At 48.5% G+C, this 19,086-nt stretch overlaps 1 long non-coding RNA gene across 1 annotated transcript in view; it reads left to right on the top strand.

Annotated features, from left to right (window-relative positions):
- Nucleotides 1–15,457: 15,457 nt before the first annotated feature.
- LOC109323502 overlaps nucleotides 15,458–19,086 on the top strand; it is an 11,085-nt gene continuing 7,456 nt past the window's right edge. Inside the window, exon 1 of the long non-coding RNA XR_002104688.1 lies at nucleotides 15,458–15,468. This is a non-coding gene — a long non-coding RNA (uncharacterized LOC109323502). The remainder of the gene's footprint in view (nucleotides 15,469–19,086) is intronic.

The raw sequence follows: 19,086 nt of genomic DNA, 5'->3' as shown, positions 1-19,086 counted from the left end.
GCTCATTAATTCCCATTTCAACAGTATAAATAACTTTCAGCTACTTCTTCTCCTCTTCACTTAATTTAACATTGTTTGCACCTATGATTAAATTAATAACCATGGAAGATTATTTTAATGCAGTTGAACCTAAATTATATTAGCCCTTTATTCCCTGATTTGATTTTGTAATTCAGGAGGTGGAAAAATGGGGGAGGTAGACACCCCGGAGAGTGGGGAAAGGATGTGGGACTAATGAGAGAGGAGGTAGGGATGTCTGTGGATGTAGCTGATATATCCTATTAATAAGATAAAATGTCTCCTCTCTTTTTTCAATAAATATTGTGAAAACATATTAGATGGCTAAAATGTCCAAAATCACTGAGGAGAATGATCTTGCCCTCCTTAAGAGTATTAGTCAGAACATGATCAAGGTTGGAGTAAATATTGGGTTGTATGCACTGAGCAATGATAAGCAGCATGCAGGTTGTTGCTGATCTAAAGACAGAAAGCTGTAAGATGTTCGATGCCCACAGGGAGCTCCGTACACTGACTAACAAGCCAATTCTTGATGGTGAAACCAATGCTATGAATGCATCTGTCCTATGCTGCTTTTCCCTTTCCAGAAAGTGCAGCTTTCGTTGTCTTCCCTCATCTGGCCTTCATCCAGTTGCTGGATACCAGTGGACATACCAGCTCCTTCACACACCCTGGGAAAGCATAGGGGGTGTGCCCCCCAGATCTGTGTGTAGGGTAAGGGTGGGCTGCTATTGTGGGCTGGGGGCAGCACTGGGCTCTTCCCAGTGGGGGGGGGTGGGCTGGGCCAGGGCTGAACCTGTGGCAGGTGGTGGTGGTGGCATTGTGACAGGGGGCTATGGGGTGGGGGCTACAGCAAATTTTGGGGTAGCTGTAGCCCAGCCTGTAGCCCCTCACCCCAGTGCCACTGCCCAGCCCAGCCCCCCTGCCTGGAAGAGCCTGGCACTGCCCCTGGCCCCAGCTTACAGTGGCAGCCCACCTTCACCCTGTGCACAGATCCAGGGGGCACATGCCCCCTCATGCCTTCCCAGGGTGTGTGCAGTGGCAGAAGCCACCCCTGCCCCATGCTCCCTGGACAAGCTGCAGTTTCATCCCACACCCTCCCTGCCCTGTCTGTGCAGTGCCTGCCCAAGACCCAGCCCCAGTGCCAGTCCCACTCCCTCCCTCACTGCAGGGGCCTGAGTCAGCCCCCCTGCCATGCCCTATCTCTCCCCCACCCCTTCCTCCACAACAGACAGACTAGCCAGATGGAGACTTGACATGACTTTGGTTCACTTACAAACACAGGCCTAAACTATACAGTATCCATATGAAACAATAAAAATCAATACAAACCTAATAATAATGCAAAACAGTGGATATAAAACCAAAAACTTGCTACCAAAATAAAAATGTTTAAAACTTATCTTAAGTTTGAGTCACTTATAGGGAATAGAGAGGGAGAGAAAAAGTCAGAAATGGTTGGGGAAGGGGAGGGAATGCAATAAAAAAAACCCCCAAAACTGGGGGTTTTGCTACACTGTGGCTGCAGCATGCACACAGCATTTATCGGCAATGTTATCAGCCACATCAGCCAAAAAAAGCCAATTGCTGATAATGTCAATTTTCCTTTTATCAGTGCCAATACGATATGGACTGGTGTACTGGTACACTTCTACCACACAGTCTTGACAAGGTGGAGATCTAAGCCTGAGGCATGAGAGAACCCTACACATCAGGAGATCTCCATCTTGCTGCAGCCTTCTTTTGTCTTTACAGCTGCTGACATTCTGACATCTTCCACCTCATCTGCCATTGAGGACATTGGGTTGGACCACAGTTGCCTGGAAACTCTGCTTAGGCTTGTTCACCATGGGTAACCCTGCCAGCAGTGTAGGACTCCAGGTGACACAGGTCTGAGGATCATTGGAAAACAAAAGCTTCTCCACCACTACAAAGTCTCAGTGCATAGATACACCTCAAACAAACATTCACATAGTAAACAGTAGGCCTTTGTGAAGTGGCTAGGATTCAGAGTCAGCCAGTTTGGAGGACAGTGATTCAATTAGGTGATTCGAATCACTGCCCTTAATCAATTCAGCCAAATCTGATTTAGAGATCTGGCCACTGCTGAATTGGCTGAATCTCCAAATCAAACAGGTCTCATCCCCTGCCTGCTCTCCTATCCACATTAGTGGCTTCCCTGCCTGGCCCCAGCGTCCTGGCACTTTAAAAAAAACCCAAAACCCCGCACTCATCAGCTCCTGCCAGGTGAGGGGGTGATCCCTACTGCCCCCCACTGCCATGCGCTGCATGGGGGGCTTTGCCATGAGCCCCCATCCCTTGCCCACTCTCCCGGCCCCCGCAATGACTGGTCCACCTGGCCCCAGCATCCTGACTCTTTAATAAAAGGTCCCACACTCACTGGCTGCTGCCAGGTGCACGGGGGTGGGGAATCCTCACTGCTCTGTGCTGCATGGAGGGGCTCTACTATGAGAGAGTGGGCGGGGGTCAGTGGGCACTCGGGGGGCTGGGGGAGCAGACAGAGGCTGGGGCCTGGCAGGAGTCCCCCCATGGCCTCTCCTTCTTCATCCTCCCCCCTCGCCTCTTACTTACCAGCATGGAGTCCAGATCCAGCTTCCTGTGGCAGTGAGTGGGGACTGCCCAACTCTCCAAGCTCTCCAAATCTTTTCCGAATTGATCCAGAGAGCTTCAAATGAATTTTTATTGGTCTCCCAGTTTGATTCAGATTTGGAGATTCGGCTGCTGAATTGGGCCGAATTGCCTCCAAATCGAATCAGCACCTGAAGCTCTGCACAGCCTTAATAAACAGCCATATCAATGGAAAGCTCTTTGAATAAAGAATTAGGAGAGTTGGGTTCTGCTCCGAGCTCTGCCACAGGTATGAAACTTGGGGCAAGTCATAACTCCCTCCATGTCCTAGTCTTTGGCTAGATTTCCCCTTGACTTAAATAGAGTTTATGGCTACCCAACTTCGTGAAATACTGAATTCCAATGCAGAAAGGAGAGCTACATATAATTGCTACTAGAGGTGATATTCTTGATACTATACTGATTCTTATTTTCCCTTTTTCATGAGAATAATACAGCATTTCATTATTTCACATATAGTCTCATGAGTGCTAAGTTTTGCCCTCATATCCAGACACCAGCTGTGAAGTCTTTGAAAGTTGCATGTGCATTATCTTCTCTGAAATAATTCAAGGAGCTATTCTCAAGTACTGAGGAAAAGGGATTAAAAAAAAAATTCCAGCACAGCTGAGAAAAAAATTATTGTATTTTTTCCATTTGTCCAGAAGATGCCAAAAACGTTTGGCAATTCTCTAAAGGTAGGTGTTGGAAGCGGTTGATTTCCACATGATGACAGAACTATAGTGATTTATTAGGCTAATATTGAGTTCCTCCTTATCTTAAATGTCATGTAATTAATAAAAGTATACCCCACTGATTTTTGGCAAAGACAGCTACATGACTGGTGAATAATTATATTTCTGGCACATTTTTAATGCAGTTTCCCCCCATTTTGAAGTATATAAATATCAGTTCTAGAAGAGTACAACTAGCAGATGAGAAGAAATCCTTCACAAACTCTTGATTAAAACCACTATCTGTTAAAGAATAGGACAAGACATTTGTGAGAAAATGAGGAAAATCAGGCTCTCTCATTTCCCCAAAGGAGGTATACTTCCCTGATACAGCTACCTAAAAGAAATACATTATTGGAAAAAGAGGGGGCTCCACTGGATTCCTGAATACTTCCTAGAGAATCCACTCAGGCTCTAATACCAGTGGAATCAATAAATCTTGGTCTTCCAGTGGCTAGAAAGGCTGGGAGTAGTTAGCAGCCAATCAGGACCCACCTCCCTGCTTTTATACAGGGTGGAAATTAAACAGAGCTGGGTAAATGATATTTCTAATCCCCAACAAAAATTATTCATCACTCACTCAAGGGGCACAATTAACAGATCAATAAAATCATTTCACCCCTTCAAAACTTTTTTTTAGCAGCTAACTGCAGTTTCAAGGACAAGGCCTTGTCTCTATGTGCATTCAGAATGGTTTTGTTTCACAACTTATGAGGATCAGAGACTTAAAATTCAAAATTTGCATTATCATAGTCCCTAGAATCTTAAGCCAGGGAATGTTAAATGAAATAAAAACTGAGAGCATAGAGCACTTGCGGAAATCAGATCCTCTAAAATTATTTTTCTACTACACACAACATAATCAGAATGTCTATACATTATCTTTAAAAATATCAAAACTTTATTTCTATTTTTCAGAGACACATTCAGACAATTTTACAGTAGTGACAGAGACAGGCAATCATTGGGCACGTCTACATGTGCATTAAGGTGCTTCTGATGTGCATTTAATGTAGTACTTCCAATGTGAGGGCGTTTTACATACGCAAGCACCTGGTGCTGCGACACTTGGAGTTGTATAAAAGGTGAAATGCATGTCAGCATTGAGAAAATGGCAGTGGCACACTTTTGCATTAAAACACATCACAGGTACTTTAGTTCAGAAGTGCACCACCGCCATTTTCCACACCGCTTATACAACTGCACGCGGCACCGTGCAGTTTGCATCAGCTGACATGCAGAGCGGACTCACTTAAGTCTGCTCTGAAGCAGCGAATCTCTGGTGCATCACGAGACAAAAAAGTATATGTATAAATGCCCTGAGGTACAAATTTGCATTAGGCTGCCTTAATGCGCAGTAACAAATGTGCACAGTTTAAGTGACATTTAATGAGCAGTATCCAATTTACTGTGCATTAGTGTAATTGGACGTTTTTTATGTAACACTTTAATTCACAGTAATATAGGCTATTGCACAAGAAAGTGCAAGTGTAGACAAGCTCATTATTAGTGAACAAAAGCAGCAAGTGCTGTTCTGCTCAACAACAACTCTGCATAGTAGCCAGGGCCAGCCTTTTTTTGGATTCATCTACATTCCAATATTTATCCACTGCAGTAAGCCCACAGCAACAACTTCACTTGTCAAGTTTACCTACCCATTTTCAGATATCACCAGCCTCCTCTGGATCTATCAGCATAGGAATGGCCCAGATGGGACCCTCCTACCAGAAAAATATTCCTACAGCCTGATGTTTCACTTGAAGTCACCTTTGCCTTTCATCCTCCTCCAGCTTTAGAAGTGCACAGACCATAATTATTTCTTACAAATGAATCACCCAGAAACATTCTGAATATACATTCCAATGGGTCAGTTCAGTTATTTTTCTAGTGCGCAATTATAAGTTGTTAGTAGTCATGACAGCCAGCCTACAGTCAGCCAATTATCTTATTCTGTGAACCTGTCACAAATGTCCCCTCAGTCAGATCCTTTTTTAGTTTGTATACTTGCAAAAAGAATAAGGACCAAAATCGAACAGAAAAGATCTTGTAGTTACAGTTGTACATGGTCTTTTTTCTTATACCAGTAAACACTACATTCTGTTTTCATTATCATACACCTGATAGAATATATAATCTTATTGTATGTTTTAGCAAAAACTATAATTTGTAAATTTTTATTGTTATATATAACGTTATTACCCATTTAATTGCATTGCTTTAGCAAAAGTGGCAAATAAATAAATGAATACATTTAACTAGCCCAAATAACATAGGCACCAATATCAACTCTTTATTGAATGTGAAGACATAAATCTCTTAAAAACAAGCTGTTTTCTCTCAGTCTTTTCTTCAGTTTTCTCACTATTTCTTAATGGGCCTGGAACTATCATATTCTTAGAATTATATTTCTCAAAACCTCAGTCCAAACCATGTTTTTTTCCAAAATTCCAGTAGTTACATACAGGCAAAACTCCTGCCATACTCTAATAGCTATATTATTCTCTCCAGCCTCAACTGGGCAATGTACAAACATACAAATAGAGGTCATAGAAGCCGCTGTTGATAAGGACAGTTAACAATTACTTCTCCACATTAATTCTGCTTACTAGTTTTAGATGCTATTGAGCAGTAATGTAACAAGGGTTGGATGATTGGGGCACCAGCACTAGGCCCCAAGTAGAGGGGGTGCAAGAGTAGCAACCACTGCCACTGCCAACCCAGCTGCTACCACTTCTACAGATGGCCCTACAGGTTGCCACTGTCACTGACAGCATAGATCTGGGTAGTTACACCATTGCTATAGAGTCCATTTTCACAGGACATTTTCCCACACACAAGACAACAACATTCTCAGAATCCTGTGATCATGCCAACTGAAGAGTAGATAAAGCAATTGCAGAGCTGCTGGCCATTATGTTTGAAAATTTGTAGTGATTGGGGAAGGTCCTGTGTGATTGGAAAAGAACAAATATGATGCCCATCTTTAAGAAAGGGAAGGAGGAGGATCCAAGAAACTACAGACTGGTCAGCTTCACCTCAGTCCCTGGAGGAGAAGGTGATTAGGAACAGTCAGCATGGCCTGACCAAACTGAGAACCTTCTATAACTGGCTCTATGGATGGGGGAAAAGCAGTGGACATGATGTACCTTGAGTTTAGCAAGGCTTTTGATACAGTCATCCACAACACTCTTGCAAACAAGTTAAGGAAGTATGGGTTGGATAGCCTGGTCTTAAAAACCTCCGAGGATGAATATTCTACAACCTCTCTGGGTAGCCTGTTGCAGTGCTTTACAACCCTCCTTGTAAGAAATATATTTTTTCTAATATCTAACCTCAACTTCCTTTGCTGCAACCTTGAAACCATTTCTCCCTGTTCTGTCATCTGTTAAGGACTGCAAGGTGGACAGAAAGCTGGCTGGTTCATTAGGCTCAAAGGGTAGTAATCAATGGCTCAAGGTCTAGTTGGTAGCTGGTACCAAGTGGAGTGCCCCAGGGGTTGATCCCGGGGCCAGTTTTGTTCAATATCTTCATCAATGACCTGGAAAATGGGATGGAATGAACCCTCAGCAAGTTTGCAGATGACACCAGCTGAGGGGAGTAGTAGATATGCTGAAGAGTAGAGCTAGGATACAGAGCGACCTCAAGAAATTGGAGGATTGGACCAAAGAAATCTCATGAGGTTCAGCAAGAACAAGTGCAAAGTCCTGCACTTAGGACAGCACAATCCCATGCACCAATACAGGCTGGGGACCAACCAGTTAAGCAGCAACTCTGCACAGATCTGGGGGTTACAGTGGACAGTAAGCTGAATATGAGTCAACAGTGTGCCCTTACTGTGAAAGTGGCTAACAGCGTACTGGGCTGCATTAGTAGGAGTATTGCCAGCAGATCAAGGGAAGTGATTCTTCTCCCATATTCAGCACTGGAGAGGCCACATCTGGAATACTGTGTCCAGTTTTGGCCCCCCACTACACAAATTGGAGAGAGTCCAGCAGAGAACAAAAAAAAAATGGTTAGGGATATGGGGCACCTGGCTTATGTGGAGAGGCTGAGGGAATTGGGTTCATTGATTCTGGAAAAGAAAAGATTGAGTGGGGATTTAATAGCAGCTTTCAACTACTAGAAGAGTGAATTCAAAGGCAATGGAGCTACACTGTTCTCAGTGGTGACAGATGACAGAACAGGGAGAAATGGTTTCAAGGTTGCAGCAAAGGAAGTTGAGGTTAGATATTAGAAAAAATATATTTCTTACAAGGAGGGTTGTAAAGCACTGCAACAGGCTACCCAGAGAGGTTGTAGAATATTCATCCCTGGAGGTTTTTAAGACCAGGCTAGATAAAACCTTGGCTGGGATGATTTAGTTGGGGGTGGTCCTGGTTTGGGCAGTGTTAGACTAGACTTGAGGTCCCTTCCAACCCTAATTTTCTATGATTCTATGAAAGTCAATGAGTCATCATAATTTATTAGGACTTTCCAAAGACTATTCAGGAAGTCCCAGAACAGAAGCTACAGAAGACGTTTAGTAATCATGCGGTGAGAAGCAAACACATTAAGGCCCTCTCCAGAGTCAAAGAACAACAACTGCCCATTTTGTAATAGCATTTTTTATCTTTAATACTATGGGATAAGCTTTTATCAGTGATGCTTTCATTGTAAAGATAAGGCCTACTCCTGTCACACGGCAAAGGTGGCCAGTTTTACTGGGTGGACTAGTCCACAACTCCAGGACAACTGGTTAAGGGTTTGTTCCAGAACAGCAGTTGGATTTTGTAACAGGTGTTTATTTCAGGTCCAGTCTAATAAGAATCTCTCAACCCACCTCTCCAACCTAGCTTAAACCTTCAGTTTAGAAACCACCAAATAAATGTCATGATAGAATATGTGCAGATATATACACACTGCAGGTTTTGCCAAAACCAGATTCAGGAATGCTAAAAATGTTCTGGTGCTGCTCTCTGGAATATTGAGCACTGATGAAATCAAGGTTCCTGATATATAACTACAAATGTCTTGTTTTTCTAGCTAGATTTCTAGACTTAACCGGTAAGTCCAGTAAGCTTCTAAACTGAATTTCCATAAGTTTGTGTTGATTTATTCAGAATTGATAAGTAAGAAATGGAAATATGACTTTGGCTCAAGTTAGTTATTCTGGCTGTGTGGAAGGCAAATCTTGTACCGCTGACTGTCAAAGTAATTTACTTTCTGTCAATTCCTATCCACTTTTCGGCATCAGGCAAAGCCTTACTTCTGCTCCCATCTCCACTGGCTTTGACCTTAGAAACATTTTTTTAAATATATAAGTAAAATGACTTTAAGTTTAAATGAGTGATATAATCTAAATTCAGGTCTGCAAATTACAAGAATAATACCAGTACAGTGTATATCCCACTGGAAAAGATTTGCAAAGGGAGAAACTGTTACTTTAAAAAGTTGAATCAAAATAACAGCCAAGTCATTAACTCAAGAAGATGCCAATCAGAATCTAGGATTTACTCCTTTCCGTTAATGTAATTGTTTGCTCTCTTAGCTTAAATGATATATGTCAGGCAATTTTGGTTTTTTCCTTGAAAATAAAAAATTGTGACTTCATTTTATATTTAAAGAATCAATCAATCCCAGATTATTCTGTTCATCCAAAAAAGTTCCATTACAGTACAAAGGTTCAGCAAAAACTGGAAAAGAAAAAGAAAGAGACAAATTTCTGAAAATATAATCATTTGTACTATCTTATTTCTGCTGAGTTCTTCTTTAAAAGGCCAAGGAAACTAATCAAAGTCTTGAGCCGTATTCAGAGACAATGTCAAAAAGGCACATGTGCAGTAGGGAAAAACAATAAATAGGACAGTAGATGTAAAGTAAAAAAAATCAATGTTCTTTACCAATCTGTACCCTGCAATAACCCAGAGGTGTTATTTCAACAGAGCTGTCCTACCCTGAACCACTGTCTGGAACCCTTAAATAAAGGAAGAGTAGCTACTATGCATCAGTCTTTGGGAACATCTGAATCTACCTTATGCTCTGTAGTACGTCTTCCATGCTGTGAGTGGATAATTCCTTAAGGAGACAAAGATTCATGTACTTATTTTGCTTTTCAGCATTTCTCTGTTCCATTTCAGTAGTTTTTAGAAGTTTGAGGGCAGTTTACATGACCACAGCTGTGGAATCAGGATGGGGGTGGGGTACCAAGGGCACTCATCAGGGGGCTAAAATATTTCTACACTAACGCTAGGAGCATGGGGAACAAGCAGGAGGAACTTGCACTCCTGCTTCCAAGCAACAACTTTGACCTGGTTGGACCAATTGAAACCTGGTGGAACCCTACGGGATAGAGTGGGGGAAAAAAGGGTGGGGGTATTGCGCTCTATGTTATGGAACAATATACATTCTCTATAATCGAGATAGGATCAGAGGAGGGCTAAACCAAAGTACTGTAGGTCAGGAAACAAGGGAGTCGGCGGGGAAAGGGACTTGGTAGTGGGGAACTACTATAAACTGCCACACCAGGAGGATGAGTTAGCCCTGGAATTCTTCAGACAGCCCTCAGAGGCCATACAGTTGAGAGATATGGTTGTAATGGGTGACCTAAACTACCCTGACTTCTGCTGGGAGGAGCAGTTAAACAAATCTAACCACTCAAGTAGCTTCTTAACCTGCATATAGGACCTCTGCCTAATGCAGGAGGCATATGATTCCACTAGGAGAAGTGCCATGGTGGACTTGGTGTTAGCTACAGGGGATGACCTGGTGGGGAATCTGCAGGTACATGGTAACCTAGGGAATAGTGACCAGCAATTGATTGAATTCACTATCCAGTGAAGGGTGGGTAAACTAAATAGCAGGGTTGAAGTGCTAGGCTTAAGAAAGACTAACTCCAGTGTGCTCAGGAGATTAGTTAGTGAGGTGTTAAAGCTCAAGAGCATTCATGAAATGGGGGTCCAGGAAAGGTGATTGTTCCTCAAGGTAGCGATCCTATGGGCGCAGAAGGAGACAATCCCATTGTGCATAAAAGGGGGAAAAGGGGCCAAGAAGCCATCTTGGATGAACAGGGAAGTCCAGGAAAGCCTGAAGGCAAAGAAAGAGGTATACAGGCTGTGGAACCAGGGTAGCTACCCAGGAGGAGTATACCTCCCTGGCTCGCACTTGCAGGGAATCAGTTAGGAAGGCCAAAGCAGGATTAGAACTTAGGCTGTTGACAAAAAATAAGGACAACAAAAAGGTCTTCAGGCATACAGGGAAAAAAAAGAAGGCACAGGGTAGCATAGGACCTCTACAGGACAAACTAGGGCAATTGGTGACAGAGAGAGGGGACAAAGCTGAGCTCTTCAATGAGTTCTTTACATCTGTATTCCTAGACACAGACCAAGACAAATCTCCCAATTGGATCATCGATAGACACAGGAAGAACACCAGCCCACCAACTGTTAGTGCAGACTTAGTGAAGGGGCACTTGGAGGGGTTGAATGTGTTCAAATCAGCAGGCCCAGATGAACTGGTCCAGGCTGGGCCAAGTCAGGTCCTGCTGTGTACTTTGTGGATGGGCTTGAGTGGGGGCTGCCATATGCCTGCCCCACTACCTCTCCCCCACAGTGCCAGTGGCAGCAGCCAGCGTGGAAGTTTCCTGCGTGCAGGCACTGCTGTGTGACCCAGGCTCTGTACATGCTGAATGGACCCAGCCCGGCCTGGCCCGATAGTGTACAGCTTTGGACAGGACCAGGAAAGCCATGCACTAGTGGGCTGGGCTGGGTCCATTCAGCATGTACAGAGCCCGGGTCATGCAGTGCCATGTCACCACTGCCTGTGCCTGCAGTTGGGCCACAGCCATGCTGGCTGCTGCCACCGGTACCGTGGGGGCAGGCGTATGGCAGTGCCTGCTCAAACCCATCCACAAAGTGCACAACAGGACCTCACCTGGCCTGGCCTGGCCTGCCCCAGCACGGCCTGCTAGTGCGCCTTTGTATAGTACCAGGAGACACAGGTCCAGAATGTGTGACTCCTGTGCAAAGGTACACTAGCTGTGCGGCCTGAGCCAGGTTGGGTCAGGTGGGCCAGGTGCATTTTCCATGAGGCTCAGGTGGCAATGCACAGTCATTGCACTGTGCCTACAACAGGCCATAGCGCATCGCTGCCTGAGCCTCATGGAAAATGCAGCTGGCCAGACCAACCCAACCTGGCCCAGGCTGCTCAGTTAGCGCGCCTTTGCATAGGAGCCTCGCATCCCAGAACTGCGCATCCTTGTCCTGTGCAAAGGTGCACTGTGGGCTATGCCAGGCTGGGTCCCAGCATGCGCTTTCTCCCTGCACATGCCACGGGTCTGGCAGACCCAGCTTGGTGTGACACCCAGCCCTGCAAGTGGTGCGGGGCCCTGGGTAACAGCCTGAGTGGCCCATGGCTGCCTGAAGGCACATGGCCCCATGCCACACCTCACCATGATGAGCAGCAGAGGCTGCGCAGGGCCTGAGGTGGCCAGGGCTGTGCCACTCCACTGGAGGTTCTGGTCTCAGTGGACCCTGAGTGCCTAATGGCTGCTGCTGTGGGGATGAGCTGTAGGCACTGCAGGGAGGGGCCCTGTGGGAGGGGCAAGGGACCCACCCCTTCTGAGAAGCCCCCACACCTATCCATGTACCCCACATCCTCCCACAGCCACCCACATTACCCCACACCCCTCCTGCAAACCCCATATCCTCCCATCATGCACTCATGATGCCCAGCTGCTAGACAGGATGAGACTGGCTGGCAGGAGCTGTGACTGCAGGGGAAGCTGTCCCCACATCCTTGTTAGCAAAGTGACCAGGGGGAGGTCTAATTGTTCTATGATAAGAAAACCAAAAGCAAACACCAAAACATATAGATATTTGGAATTTATTTTATTATGATGATAGAGACACTGGCAGGCTTCCAAAATGTTTAGAATTGTAAATATATCAATAAAACATTGCCCAACTGATCTCTCTCTACACACACATACATGCATACACATATACATATATACATATATAGTGGTCTTTTGTTTTAATTGTGAAAGAACATGGATTTTGGGGTATTTTAAAGAATGAATTTGGGATTTTTTAGAAAGAAATTATGAAATGTTTCAATAGAGAACACTAGAATTCCTGCTAGTGAGGCAAGTGGCAGGACCTAGGTAGAGGAGCCTGCTCAGGGCTGGCACCTGGGACCCAGCTGGATGTGACTGATCTCCTGGCCACTTGGGACCAAGAAGACATGCTTTAACAGTTCAAAGCAGGTCACCACACTGAGAACATCTTCCAAGCAATAGCTGCCCAGATAGCAGGGAAGGGGCACACATGGCAGTAGTGCCACACAAGGGCCAACTGTGCAGCCACAGGCCACCGGAAGCTGGCCCAGCAGTGCAGATGCCTCTTCTGCAGCTGTACAGTTGCCATCCAGGTCTGGCATGTGCATGATCTTGGAGCCACATGCTGTCGCAGGTGGCAGCAGGTCATAGCCAGGCAGCAGCCCGCATGAGGGCAGCTCTTGCAGGTCCGGACAAGGTCCTAGTAAAACTTTGGCAGCTCTTGCAGGTTCTGCAGGGAGAAGCCCCACAGGCTGAGGAGCTGCCAGTCATACTGGAGCCCGGGGAAGTGGCGGAGGAAGGCGTGCCCTAGGTGGCCCCATGCCGTGCAGCTACCAACAAGGTATAACAGTTGCTGCAGGGCCTGAAGGTGGACCATCAGGACTTGGCTGCACAGGCAAACCAGGTTTTGGCTGCCCTCCTGCAAGGGGAGGCCCTGGACCTCAGAAGCGACTCAGTGCCATCCTGGTCAGAACTCCAGCGTCCATCTCTGGAGCCCTGGCAGGACCTTGAGGGACACTGACAGCATGTGGAAACAGTGCCAGCAGACCAGCTGGGTCAACACCAACACTTTCTTGTGCAGGGAGACACTGCAGCAGTCCTACCCATGCCTCAAGCTGTTCTACCACACTTGGTTCTACCTAGTGCCAGTTCTCTGGTGAAGAGGGGATCTTGGGGGACAGGTAGGCCCCCAGGTACAGCAGTGAGCCCAAGCTCCATTGGATCCCATGTAGGGTGGGGGGCAGTGAGCCCACCTGCCATCCATCACCAACTGTCAGGCCAAAGCTCAAACCCACAAAGTGTACAGCAGGACCTCACCTTGCTTGGCCTGGCCCAGCACGGCCTGCTAGTGCACTTTTGTATAGTACCAGGAGACACAGCTCCAGAATGTGTGCCTCCTGTGCAGAGGAGGCTGTCGAGTACAATGCCTGGCAGGCCTCCACCCATGCCAGGTCACCCAAGTCCTAGACTATGAGGAGTACATCATTGGCATATGGTGACAGGACAAGCCACACAGCCAGCTCCCAGAGCATCAACCCCACCACATGCCTACACAGGATGAGGAAGGGCTTCAGGGCTAAGGCATACACCTGGCCAGATAGCAGCCAGCCTTGATGTACCCCTTGCTTGAATGTGGTGGGTTTTGTCAAGGTCCAATTGAGCTTGACCAAACACTCTGCAGAGGTGTACTGCACCTGGAGAGCCCACACAAAATGCAGCCTGAAGCCAAATCCCCATAGCTTGCCTGCAAGGTACTCTTGATCCATCCTGTCAAACGCCTTCTTCTGGTCGAGGGACAGGAGGGCAAAAAACAAGTCCTCCTGGCGCACCAGCTCCAGGAGGTTCCAGACCAGGTATAAGTTGTCAAATATGAAACATCTAGGCACCATGTACAGCTGGTCGGGATGGATCATGTCTGCCAGCATGGAACACAGGCAGAGCAAGATGGCCTTCATTGCCACCTTGTAGTTCGTGCACAGGAGGAAAACAGGACGCCAGTTCCTCAACTTGCAGGGGCCCCCTTTCTTTGCCAAGAGGGTCAAAATGGCCCTCTGGCATGACAAGGGGAGCTCCCCACTTCCTTCCGATTCAGCCCAGACCACTGCAAAATCTGGGCCGAGGACGTCCCAGAGGGCCCAGTAGAACTCTGAGGTCAGCCTGTCGATGCCCAGTGCCTTGTTGCCAGGCAACATGTGAAGGGTGGCAGAAAAATTAGCCAAAGTGAGAGGAGCCTCCAGCCAGTCTCAGTCACCAATGCTGACCTACAGGAGTCCCTCCCACAGGGTCCAATAGTCTTCGGCATTGGTCAGATCCAGGGAGAAGAGCTCTTCAAATAAGGCTTGCACATGCTGGTGCATCTCACCTGGATCCCTGAGTGGGGTGCCATTATCCACTAGGAGGCAGGCGATGTACTTCTTGGCCCCCTGGCTCTTCTCCAAGGTGTAGAAGTGGGAGCCATGTGGACAAGTGCACCTTGGGTGCGGGAGGTTGTCCAGAGCATGAAGCTCTTTCCATCTCTCTTGACACTCCCTGCAGAAGGATGGGTTGGTTGGGTTAGCGGCTCAACCTCTCCAGCTCCAGCACTTCCCACTCGAGCTGCTCCTGGACCACCTCCTCCTGCCAGGTGTGCCCCAGAGTGTAGCTGTGGCAAAAAAGCCAGTTGTGCACCTTCCCCACATCCCACAACATCCCACACATGTCCCAACATCTCTGAGCTGAGGGAAAAGCTGTCCGTTACTCCTGCCAGGCCAGCCAGAACTCCCGGACAGGCTCCCTGAAGCCCACATCCTCCAGCAAACTGGAACTGAAATGCCAGTAGGCTGACCCTGGATGTCCAGGCCCTAACATGGCCTGGGCCTAGACAAGGTGGTGATCGCTAAAAGGAGCCAGAGAAGTGGGCACAGACAAAGTGCAGCAAAGAGATATATACCCGGTCCAACTGGGAGTGGTATATCTGCTCCTGCCCAACCCTCACATAGGTGAAGGCAGGGGGCTGGTAGGGTGACAGGCATGCCAGATGTCCACGAGGGAGTAGTCCATCAGTATCTCCCTGACGACACCCACAGTGGCATGGTTCTTCTCCCTACACGACTGGTTTCGCGTGTTCAGTGTGATGTTAAAGTTTCCACCAAGGACCAGGCATTCACAAAGGTTGAAGATGCTGATGTAAGTGACTGCCTGGCAGAAAAAATCTTCCAACCCTGGGTCCTTCACAGGGGCATACACATTCAGAAGGTTCAGGACCAGCCCCTGCACTTGGACCTGGAGGTGCAGCAGGTGGCCCAGCACCACCTCATGTCCTGAAGAACCTCCGGCTGCAGGCCTAGGGAGAACAGGGTGGCTACCCTGCAAGAGGTGGCCAAGAGGTGATTAAAAAAGACCCTGCCTCCCCACTCCAGTCACCAATTAGGCTTGTCAGCTGGAGTCATCAGGTCTCCTGCAAGAATACCACAGGTTACTCACCCCCCCCGAAGGAAGGAGAACACCCAGCATCTGCAGAGACCTTTCCTGAAGTCGTGGACATTGAAAGTTATGATCGTAAATGACCTCATGGCTGGGGGGTGGAGTAGACAGTTCAGCAGGTGCCTCGCACATCTCAACACCTGGTGTGGGTCTGCCAGCTCACACAGCACCCTCCCATAAGTATAGAGGGCGTTTACGAAACTGCAGGGCCACCTATAGATCCAGGCATTGCAGCTTTTGGGCTCCTTGCCTTCCCCGGCCAGGGCCCTCACAGTGGCGAGGACAGTCCAAATCTCCCCAGCTGTCCAAGGTGAACTGTACCTTGCTGGTGGATTACCATGTGTAGTTGCAACCAAGAAATGCAAGTAGCTCACACCTGGGGACCGCCAGGACTGAGAGGTCTCCATGGAGACTGCCAGTTCTTGGGCATCCTCCTCCTTGTCCTGGAGCTGAGCAGGCTCTTCAGGCACCATCTGAAACCCCCAGTCCGCTAAGACCCTGGACTCTGGTTGGGATTGGGAGCACTCTGCAGTCCCTTGGGACAGGGGTGGGAGTAGGGATGGGTGTGGGACTCTCCACAAGATGGTAGAGTAGATCTGGAGCCCTGAGCAGTCTGTGTAGGGTCCCAGGCAAGATAGATCTGTTGATTATTAGACCCCCACCCCAACCCCCTCTGGGGCAGGGCCATGGAACAGGTCAGAAGCAAAGTTTTTCTGGGAGGGGGAGGGAAGAGATCCATCAGGCACCAGGGTGATTTCAGTGTCTGCCTCAGGGTCTTGGGGAAGGGGATCTCCCTCCTCAGGACTCACCACAGTGATCCCCAGGACCTCTGTCTCCCCCAGATTGTCAAAGGTGGGGTGCTCCACTGGCTGACCTTCCTTTGGGTCAGCCGAGGCATCAGCTTCAGTGCCTATGGTCTCAGGAGGTAGGCCTTGGACAGCAGCGAGGGCTTGCTCTATAGGCTTCTGTTCAGGACTGTCCAGCAGCCCTGAAACCTCTTCCACAGGGATCACTTATTTGATCTTTCCCATGGGAAGGGTTTCAGGCGCAGCCAGGGAGGCTCCTTCCCCCCAGTGTAGTGGTCTTGGAAGTGGGGGAGGAGTCCCCATTGTCAGGGGGGTTCAGCTGCACCCGAGCCTTCCTCTTGGCTTTGCACCTGGAGAGGAACTGTACCCACTTAGCCATGGGGTGATCAAAAGGTGGATAGGCTCCAGTAGGAGAAGGTGGGGCTGCTACAGTGGAGGCATGACTAGAGGCAGGTGGGTGCACTGTCTCTCTCCCCTTGGCTGCTGCTTCCCACCCCAGGACCCCACCAAACTTGGTTTGGGAGTGGGTCCCATGAGCTCACAGGGGGCTGAATGAAGTGGCTGGGGTTCCAGGGGGGCCTGAGGGGGAGGGGTACAGATGGCAGGGGCACCCCTCTTGCCAGAGGGACCTGTAGATGCTCACTCCTCCTGGCTCATGGGGCACTCATGACACAAGTGTCCTCGGGTGCAGCATCATAAGCGTCACAGGTCCCCCAGCATATAGAAAACCCTCACAAGGGCCCACTGAAAAAGGAATCATGAGGCATCCCTCATCCTCCAGCTGCATTCCTGCCACCAGCTGGATCATAACCTGGCGACGGAAAAAGCATATGTGGTGGAGACCAGGGTCTCAGTACCCAAGCAAGAGGGCCACCACCAGGGAGATAACTCTTCCCAGGGTTTGGAGCTGGGGGATCAGGGCCCAATTAAGGATATAGGGAGGGACAGACCTGAGGACACACCCTAGTCCCCAGCTCTTCTAGGGTATCGAGGGAGATGTACTTGCCCTCCACCACAAGCCACCTCTCCACCGCCATTTGTGTGGCAGCCTCCAAGGCAAGTAAAAAAGACCCCCTTGACCTGAAAGTGGGAGGCCACCATGATCTTGGGGGCCTCCAATCACCTGAGCCAGGGCCTGCACCCAGGTCTCAAAGTGCAGGTTCTCCTGACAGGCTGAGTGGGTGAGCTGGCTGGTGTAGTGCACCTCATCTCCTCAGGCACCGGTGGTCTAGGCTTGGGGGCAGGGCCCTTGCCCTTCCCACCCCCATCTGTGGAAGAGGAGCCTTTCCCACTGCCTTTGCCCTTGGTCTCTGATGGTGGGGGAGGGGCCTTGGGACCCCTCCGTGGGAGGCCTGGCTTGGGGAGCCCCTCTGGCCCTGTTGTCTCCCTGCCAGGGTCCCACCTGCCCCTGCAGTAGAAGTTTCAGGCTTCTCTACCCCCAGAGGAGGTTGGTCAGACTCTGCCACCGGGGTGGGGGCTACAGGGGCATGCATCCACTTGGGAGCTCGGCTGAGATCTGTCCCCCTAGTGGGGGCTGCAGGAAGCTCTGTGGGGGCATCTGCCCCTCCCCCCAGAAGGTTTCTTCCCTGCCATTGCTTCACATGAGGGAGGGGAAAACAATAAAGAAAACTGAAGACATGCTTGGGTGGGATGGGTTTCACCTTTCCCCTAAAGGTAAGCATGTGTTCTCTTCTAGGTTGGTGGATCTCCTCAAGTGGGCTTTAAACTAGGATCTTCAGGGGAAGGGGAAGACAAGGGTAGAGGAAGCCTTGGACCACCAAACCAACCATCACCCACAAGAACAGCCCAACCTAAATCCAATGATGAGCAGAACAAATACCCAGGGAAGCAACAGGGGCCCAGGCAGTACTGAGATTAGGGGGCCAGTGCACACATCTTCAGGAGGCCTCAAATACCTCTACACAAATGCTTGTAGTATGGGGAACAAGCAGGAGGAACTTACTCTCCTGCCAGGTGACACCAACCAAAGACATAGTGAGGCTCACAGAAACGTGGTGGGACCCAACACATGACTGAGCAGTGGATATCCCTGTACAGGAGGGATAGGACAGGGAGGAAAGGTTGGGGTGTGGCACTCTATGTCAAGGAGGAATACACATACTCAACAAGTAGCACAAGGTCAAAAGAGAGGCACACTGAAGTGTGCTGGGTCAGAATATGAGAAAGTTGAGAGGAAAGGGACTTAATGGTAGGGGTCTACTACAGACCACCCAAGCAAGGGGAAGAGCTAGACTAGGAATTCTTAAGTCACATCACAGGTAGTTAGGTCAAAGGACGTGGTCATCATGGGTAACCTGAACTTTCCAGACATCTGCTGGGAAGAGAAGTCAGCCAGGTCTGACTGCTCACGTAGGTTCCTAGCCAAGATACAGGACCTCCATCTAACCCAGGGGGTGCATAGCCCCACCAGGGGAGATGCCTTGTTGGACCTGGTGCTGGCCACCAGCGATGGCCTCGTGAGGGGTCTACAGGTGCTTCATCACCTGGGTTACAGCAATCATCGCCTGCTGGAATTCACCATCCAGCACACACTGGCAAAGGCCTACAGCAAGGAAGCAGCCCTGGACTTCAGGAGGGCAGAATTCAATGAGCTAAGGAGAATAGT

Source organism: Crocodylus porosus, unplaced genomic scaffold (genome assembly GCF_001723895.1).
Source record: "Crocodylus porosus isolate Cpor-Errol unplaced genomic scaffold, CroPor_comp1, whole genome shotgun sequence".
NCBI classification, from domain to species: Eukaryota; Metazoa; Chordata; order Crocodylia; family Crocodylidae; genus Crocodylus; species Crocodylus porosus.
Note: the sequence above shows the minus strand (reverse complement) of the source record. Positions and strands in the feature narration are given on the sequence as shown.